We start from the raw sequence: 8,783 nt of genomic DNA, 5'->3' as shown, positions 1-8,783 counted from the left end.
CTGCCCCCCGCCCCTTCCATCTTCCTTGCTTAATATTTCAGGGCAGTGAATTTTAAGTTATGTCAGTAAGAAAACTCATTCATTTTATAATTAATTAAAATCCTCACCTAGGGGTGCATTTTCAGGCTTGGAGCACTGCGTGGCTATGGAGTTTTGTAGGTTTCTCAGTCACAGCAAGCTGCAAAGACAGTCCAGTAAACAAAATGTTCAGAAATCAATTTTTCTTCAGTGGCAATCTCTCTGATAGTCCTTTGGAAAGTTGTGAATGCACATTAACTGAGTTATTTACTAGACACTGCACTGCCCTGATTATGCTAGGTGAATTAATCTTACCCAAATACTCATGAACTAAGATTTTTATAAGTTCCATTTTATATGAGGAACAGCCACAAAGAGTTAAATAAGCTATTTGCCTTAAAGCTACATACTGTATGGGATTTTGACCTCAACCACTTTTGACTCAGGAGCTCCAAAGCTTAACCATTAGGTTTTACTACATCTTCATTTAATGACTATGCCTCTCCATGTCTTAAACACTCATCTCCACATGCATCTAGGGACCATTAGAAAATAGCTGGTCAGGCCTGGCATGGTAGCACATGCCTTTAATCCCAGCACTTGGGAGGCAGAGGCAGGCAGATCTCTGTGAGTTCAAGGCCAGTTTTTTAGTTATTTTTACTGAATTCAACAGCTTTCGTAGCCCAATTTCCCCAAAATCTTCAAAAAAAAAAAAAAAAAAAAAAAAAAAAATAGCTGGTCAGGAAAGAAAACAAAGTAAAAAACATGCCTGAGAAATACTGACTTGCTTTATTATCCAACAACAATTTCAAAGTACAGAAAGGTGACCAAAATAGGAAAAAGACTTCAGTCTGCCTTCAGCAATGTTTCCCAACAGTTTGACAGTTACCTCTGTGTGTCTAAATACACACAAAATTCCCATGTGCACATATTTTTTCTAAAACAATTGAGAACAAGCTGCAGGCATGATGGTCAGCTTCTCTCATTTCCTATAGAAAAGGACACTTCTCTGCATAAACACACAAAATTGAAAACATTAACAGCAAGACCGTGTAATTCACAAATCCCACTCCAAGTTTACAAACGGTCCCAACTCTATACTTTATAGTGAAGACAAGTATAAAGATGTTCTACTTCAGAGTCCATCGGTAATCAAGTCTCCATTTCATTGTCATTAACATATTTTCAGTCTGAAATAGTTCCTCAGATTATGTGTATTCTTGATCTTTTTTATTTAAGGGCATGGGCTAGTTACTCAGAGTTCTCAATTTGAGTTTCCCCAAGATTAGATTCAAATTATACATCTTGGCAGGAATACCGTGAATTAGGCTGTGATCTTCTCTTAATAACAAAAACACAGTGTTGGGGTTGATGAGATGGTCAGTAGGTAAGGATGCCTTGCCACTAAATCTACCAGTCTGAGTTCAAATCCCCTGAAACCCAGAAGGTGGAAGGAAAACATCGACTCCTATGTTTCTTTCCTTCTGTTTGTTACATGCCCATACACACAAATAATTTAAACATTCAAAAGAACACAGCGTTGATCTGCACCATTCCTGGTGATGCACCAAGCTTTTCATTATGAACTTACATAAGTCTTCACTTTGTAATGAGTAATGATTTTATAGGGAGATCATGTGAAATTCACAAATTTCTTGATTCCTTTGGTTTCCCAACAGACCTGAGAACTAGGTTATAGATCTGCTACTAGGGTTTGGTTGCTTTTAGGTTCCTTCAGAAGATAGAAGTGGAAAATGGAGAAAATTTATATACATCTATCCTTTCATCCATGTAAGTATATACAGAGCTATGCCCATTTCTCTCTACCTACAACACCCTAAAATCCATGAATTCTTAATTGATTACTCTAATTCCAATCTAACACCACTATATTTATTCTGAACTTCACCTTTTCAATATTTAAGACACTTTCTTTTTTTATAAATATCTTATTATTTTTATGTGTATGTGTGTATTGCCTGCATGTAGATAAGTGCACCCGTGTCATACAATGCCCGCGGAGGAGCGTATAGAGGCTGTCGGATCCCCTGGAACTGGAGTTACAGACAGTTGTTAGCTGCCATGCGGGTGCTGGGATTCAAACCTGCATCTTCTGCAAGAACAGTCCGTGTTCTTAACCACTGAGCCATCTCTCCTGGCCCTTAAGACACTTTTACTAACAGTGAGAAACCTGTTTCCCATTACTCTTGTCATGCTTATTTAATTGTTCATTCTTCCTATTTAGAAACATGTTCTTAGCACACGTCCTCGGGACTCACTGTCACCTTCTAAGCTCTGAATTCCTCCACAGTCCAGGCCTTACAATCCTGACAGAGCTAATTAGTTCACAACAAATTATTTACTTATTTATTTATTTAGTGCATGTGTGGAGGTACATACGTGTGTACTATGGTGTGATGGTTTGAATGAAAATGTCCCCCATAGGCTCCAAGTGTTTGGACATTTTGTCCCTAGATGATGGTACTGTTTTGGGAGGTTTTAGAAGGTGTGGCTATCCTGGAGGAAGCACGTCACTAGGGGTGGGCTTAGAGAGTCCTTAAGCCTTGCTGGATTTCCAATCGCTCTCTTGCTTCTTGTGCTTATGTGATGATATGAGAGCTTCACTTCTGCTGCTCCTGCTCCAGCCACCTCCAGCCACCATGCCTTCCCGCCATGATGGACTGTAATTCGCCTGGAACAGTATGCTCAAAAAAACTCTTCCTTCTATAAATTGCTTGGGTCAGTGTTTCTATCACAGCAACAGAAATGTGACTAATACATATGGCATGCATTTAGAGATCAGAGGACTACTTGAAGGAGTAGGCTCTCTCCTTCCACTCTGTGGGTTATGTGGATCAGATCAAACTTAGGTCATCAGGCTTGGTAACAAGCACCCTTACCCACCGAACCATTGCACCTACCCTCAACGTATTTAAAGAATAAACGTAATAGAGATAGACCAGGGCCTTAGAACTGCATGCTGGTGGAATCTGCAAGTGAAAATCCAAGACTGTAAGATTTAGTGCACATACAGTAGCCAAGTAAATGGAAACAAGGTGGATGCAAGGAATGTTAAGCAGACAGAATATGTTCTGATGCACTATCACACCTTTAATCCCAATCCATCTTTTCCCTGTATCCTTACACAGAGTAGAAATGATCTGTGTTTCTTCTTACAAAGGCACTGATCCCATCATGAGGGTTCTGACTTCATGAGTTGATTACCTCCTAGTGGCCAAACCTAATCACAGTGGGACCTTGGGTTTCAGTCATTACACTCAGTTGATATTAATTTGAATTGCCTGCCGCGTATTCAGGAACACATGTGATCTGAGTAGTATTGTCAAGGGCAGAGATATAAGAACAAAAACACCCAAGGATTGGTCAGAAACAGTGGGACTTGTTAAAGAGTCAGCAAGAAAAATTACTGGAGAATGAGGAAGAAAACCAAGGGTATTCTGAAGCCAACCTGACAGAACTAACTTCTAATTTTAAACTACTTTTTACAGCCCCACGTTTCCCTTAACTGAATTAAAGGGGAGAAAAACAAAGCTCAAAATGAAAACTAAAATCAAAAAACAATATGCTTTCTCTTCCAGCCAAGCAAGATGCCAAAAGGAGAGAAGGCCAAAAGGAAAAGGTGGCCCTGGCCCCACCATGGTGAAGAACCTTGGTGAAAACTCTGTTCAAGAAAAGACCTAAGAACTTTGGCACTGGATAGGACATCCAGCCCAAAAGAGACCTCACCCGCTGTGGCAAATGGCCCAGATACATCCGGCTGCGGTGACAAAGGGCTATCCTCGATAAGTGGCTGAAAGTGCCCCTGCAATTAACCAGCCCACCCCAGCCCTGAACCATCAAACAGCCACCCAGCTGTTCAAGATCACACACAAGTACTGGCCAGAGACAAAGCAGAAGAAACAGAGGCCACTTGCCCAAGCTGAGAAGGCTGCCAGCAAAGGGGACATCCCCACCAAAAGACCCCCTGTCCTACGAGCAGGGGTCAACACTGTCTCTACCTTGGTGGAGAACAAGGTTAAGCTGGTGGTGATTGCACATGACACAGACCCCATCAAGCTGGTGGTCTTCTTGCCTGCCCTATGTTGCAAGATTGGGGGGGGTCTCCTACTGCATCATCAAGAAGAAGGCCAAGCTGTGGGGGTGCTGGTCCGCAGGAAGACATGCACTACTGTGGCCTTCACACAGATCAACTCAGAAGACAAAGGTGCTCTGGCTAAGCTGGTGGAAGCCATCAGGAACAATTACAATGACAGATATGATGAGATTTGCCCACTGGGAAGGCAACGTCCTGGGTCCGAAATTTGTGCATTGCCAAGCTGGAAAAGACAGACAAAGGCCAAAGAACTCGCCACAAAACTGGGTTAAATGTACACTGCTGTCTGTAGTAACCTCCAACATCATGTTTTAAGGACGTTCAGGCTTTGCCACACACCACTGAGGCTCTCAAAGCTGGAAGTGGAGACTAACATGTCACTCACAATCAGCTGAATGCCTCTCCATCTCATCCACTGGACTGCTGTCTGCCACCATCCAACCACAGCTTCTCCTCATCACTCGCTGTGCACTTTTGGTAATCCTTTCTTAGTTTATAATGTGTATTCAAATCACTCAGGTCCTGGAAAACTGCAGACAGTAATTTCAGACTGAGTCCAAGATGTTGCATTTCTAATAAGCTCAGGTGATGTACCGTGACTAATCTGACCATCAGCTATGAGTGGCAAGTCATGTCTTCACGTGCATACAACATATCTGCTTACCCACTTTCCCTTAATCTCTGCCTCTTTATCTGTGTTGGAGCCTCTTCTGCCCTCACTATGTTCTCTTCGCCTTTCTTCCAGTAACTACACAGCTGTGTTTTGTTGTGGCATTCAAGAATGTTGCTGCTTTCCTCACATCATTCTCATCTAGCATTGTAAACCCAGTATCGCTCAACTCTGATTAAATGAAGCTGAACTAGGGTAGTACTTTCTGAGAGCAAGTTTAAGTTTGTGGGAGGCTTTGTCCATCCAATCTCTCAGGGAAGAAGTTTGGTGCAGAGAAGTTTCCTTAAAACATTCCAAAAATCAATGTGCAAGACCAGATCTGTGGGCTGCAAGGAAGACACAAGAACAGCTTGGTCCTTGAGAATTCTAGAAGTTTCCCAGAAATGAAGGGGGTTGTTCTTTTCTCAAATTTATCCTCCTCTAATCACTTTCTGGGGTTTGAGTCTTAAAAATTCCCAAGAGGTAGTTGGATTATGGAGATTATACTTTATAGACTCAAAACTGGGACGCAGCATAATAAGAGAGAACATCTGAAAATGTGACTGCCTCAGAAAATTCTATTACTCCAAAAAGAGTTTCTAAAGAGAAAATTGAATAAATGTTCAGTTCTATTCCTGGTATTATCTATGAATTCCCTTAAAGGTTATTAAATCTTTTAAAAATGTTGGTTTTCTTATTACCAAATAGGAATAATAAAATCTGCTTAAAATGATGACTTGAAGAATGGGACTCCCACAGGTCCATATCGTATGAGATTACAGAAGCAACTCCCCCAACCTCTGTAAGCAATATTGCAGTGATTACTATGTATTACTTTACAATAAATTATGGCACATACTATTTTTTCCTAGAACCTAACTGATAATAGAAACTTTCAGTACGTGAAGTTACATGGCTATTAAACTGTAGCATTCATTTGAACTTGAGCCAGTGTGACCTCAGAGCCTGTAATTTTTAATCACAGTATTATTTTTTATTTATTATTTTATGTATATGAGTGTATTGCTTACATGTGTGTAAGTGCACTTGTATGTCATGCGATGCCTGCGGAGGCCAGACGAGGGTGTTGGATTCCCTGGAACTGGAGTTAGGACAGTTGTTGGCTGCCGTGTGGGTGCTGCAACTCAAACCTAGGTCATTAAAGGCGTGCGCCACCGCATCTGGCAAAAATGGAAATTTTTTTATTTTATGTATATTGAGTGTTTTGCCTACATGTATATAAGTGTGCTCATGTGTGCAGTGTCCATGGAGACCAAAAGAGGGCATACAGTCCCCTGGAACTGGTGTTATGGATAGTTGTTAGCCACCATTTGGGTGCTGGGAACAGAAACCAGGTCCTCTGCAAGAGCAGCCAGTGCTCTTAAGCACTGAGCTATCTCTCCAGCCCTAAGACCTAGTGGTTTTCAGCATGGTGAGCAAGGCTGACAGCAGTCTAGATCCTGTGCATGTTTCTATTCTCATTTCCCCTCTAGCCATGTGCTTTACAACTGCTCAGTATCTTTTAGGTACACAGATTAAGAACTCTAAAGTATCAAATAGTATTGAATGGAGAATTGTGGACCTTAGTTACTCAAAGGTTCATTAAATACACAAAATTTTAATTAAGGAGTAAATGGCAAATATTTCCAAGTCAATTCTTCTATTCCTCCTTTCCAGTAAAGGCTCAGATTTGGATCTGGGATACAGCTCAGTTGGTAGTCTCCCTGGGTTGGCTCTCTAGCACCTACATAAGCTAGAGCATGGTAGTCCACACCTGTAATCCCAGCACTGAGGAAATGGAGGCAGAAGGAACAGAATTTCAAGGTTATCCTTGGTTACATAGTCAAAGGCCAGCTTGGGATACATGAGACCCTGTCTCAAAAAAAAGGCACAAATTCCATAAATATTAAACTTTCTGGTAAAGAAGTCCATGATTCACTCAATTATTCCTTAAAAGCACATAGCCTATTATAATAAAATATTTGCTCTTGCCCTTATTCTGTCTTATTACTTGAGAAAAATTGTAAGAGGATATGAAAGAATTGACACTTTCTTTTTACATGGTTCTAAAAATACCCTAGGATATCATAATGTAGAAGCAACAAAGAAAGTGTCCTGTCGTTAAATCCTGTCTTAGGCCTGTAGCACTTGATGCGTCTCCAAAAGAACAATACCCAGCACTGACAGTTGTGCTCTCACAAGAATTGAATTTCTCATCATTCTGTCATTCACTGACCATCCTTTGGCAGTCCAGTAACATCTCTCTCTCTCTCTCTCTCTCTCTCTCTCTCTCTCTCTCTCTGTTTGTGCACGTGTTTCTACACGTGGTGGCCAGAGTTCAACACTAGTTGTCTTCCTCCATCACTCGCCAACATTTTTTTTTTTTTTGGTCTTTTTGAGACAGCGTCTCTTATTTTTTGAGACAATGTCTCTCATTGAATCCCAAATTCATCAACTGGCTAAACTTCCTGTGCAGGAGCTGTGGGAATCCACCTGTCTCCACCCAATCTCCCACCTACCAGTGCTAGAGTTATAACATGCCACCGTGCCTTGCTTTTCCAGAGGTACTGGGGAATCTGAACTCAGGTCTTCATGTCTTGTGGAAGGCACTTCACCAGCTGAGCCATCTTCCAAATGCCAAACATTTTTCTTATTCTATAGTCAGTATGGAGAGTCAGAAGGAGTCCATGAGCACCGCAGGACTTCGCAATGAGAATTACATTATAGAATAATATCTCATTTCCCATAAACTCTTCAGGTCAATAAGGACTCTAATTTCTAACTTCAGTATAGGGACTCAGAAATAGTTATGAGAAAGTTGTCCACATACCCTGGCCATTCCAGAAGGAAAGCTTCTCTCCAGCACTTGAACTTCTGACTTAAATGGCTACAAAGCAGGGGGTAAAAAACAATTTGACCTGAAAAGGAAATCACTCCATGTGATAAGCTAAACTTGGCCTTTGTTTCCAGAATTACGTTTCCCAAGGGACAGGTTTTTTTTTTTTTTTTTTCCGTTTGCCTACTTTAGTCATGCTTTAGAAATCCTTATTTGATGATTCATAATTTCTTATATTCAGATTTAATAATATGGGACTAAGACTTGACTTCACAACTGGAAATCTTCACATCTGTCTCTACATCCCAAATAATTGGCCCACAAGTCTAACAAGTAAACTCATCATTTGAGTTAAACTTTATAGACTTCAAATGATCTAGGACAGGTTCCACACCCAAGAGTGTTTGGGCAACATACACTAGAATCAGTGAGGAAAAAAAATAACATGAAGTTGGGTGGGTAAGGAGGTGGGGGTGGATCTGGGAGGAGGGGGAAATAGGTCAAAATAACTGCATTAAGTTCTCAAACAAAATATTTTCTAAATTAGGATTTTATCTAAAATATTTCTAGCTTCTTTTGAAAAAAGAAACATATATTGTCTGATACCACTAGGTCTGCAACTGCACAAATGCCTACTAGGCAAGAGTTGGTAGTGATTCTATTTGTAGTCTATTTCACATGTGTCTCTGTGTGACCTACTGGGTCACACAGAGCTTGAGATCTCTACCTGAGAGTGAGCAGGCAGGAGGCTGGAGAAGTCTTTCCACTGGAGAATCCTTATATCCCAGGCTGAAGCACTATGCCAGGATGAGCCGCTCTTGTTCTCCTTAGAAAGGCCACTCGTCTGTTTCCTTTTTTCTTAAATATAAGAAATAAAGTCCAGGAGCAGAGAAATGAGTTGATCACATGCCACAAGTCAATATCAGTTTGTGCTGGGTTATAGTTATATTACTTTTTCTCAATTGCCTATATTTATTTCATTGTTTCTCAAAAGCACCAGGATATCATGGTACAGAAGTAACAAAGAAAGTGTCCTGAAATCAAATCCTTTTGGGCCTACAGCAACTGATGTTCTCCAAAAGAACAATCAACAACCCTATCACACTGGTGGTCTCACAGGGTTAAATTTGTTTCTTATACTCTAGAATACATGCATTCATAGAAAG

At 40.8% G+C, this 8,783-nt stretch overlaps 1 pseudogene; it reads left to right on the top strand.

Annotated features, from left to right (window-relative positions):
* Positions 1–3,620: 3,620 nt before the first annotated feature.
* Positions 3,621–4,404, top strand: LOC103748884 (annotated as a pseudogene).
* The last annotated feature ends 4,379 nt before the right edge of the window (positions 4,405–8,783 follow it).

Source organism: Nannospalax galili, unplaced genomic scaffold (assembly GCF_000622305.1).
Source record: "Nannospalax galili isolate Female #2095 unplaced genomic scaffold, S.galili_v1.0 scaffold426, whole genome shotgun sequence".
Taxonomy (NCBI): domain Eukaryota; kingdom Metazoa; phylum Chordata; class Mammalia; order Rodentia; family Spalacidae; genus Nannospalax; species Nannospalax galili.
Note: the sequence above shows the minus strand (reverse complement) of the source record. Positions and strands in the feature narration are given on the sequence as shown.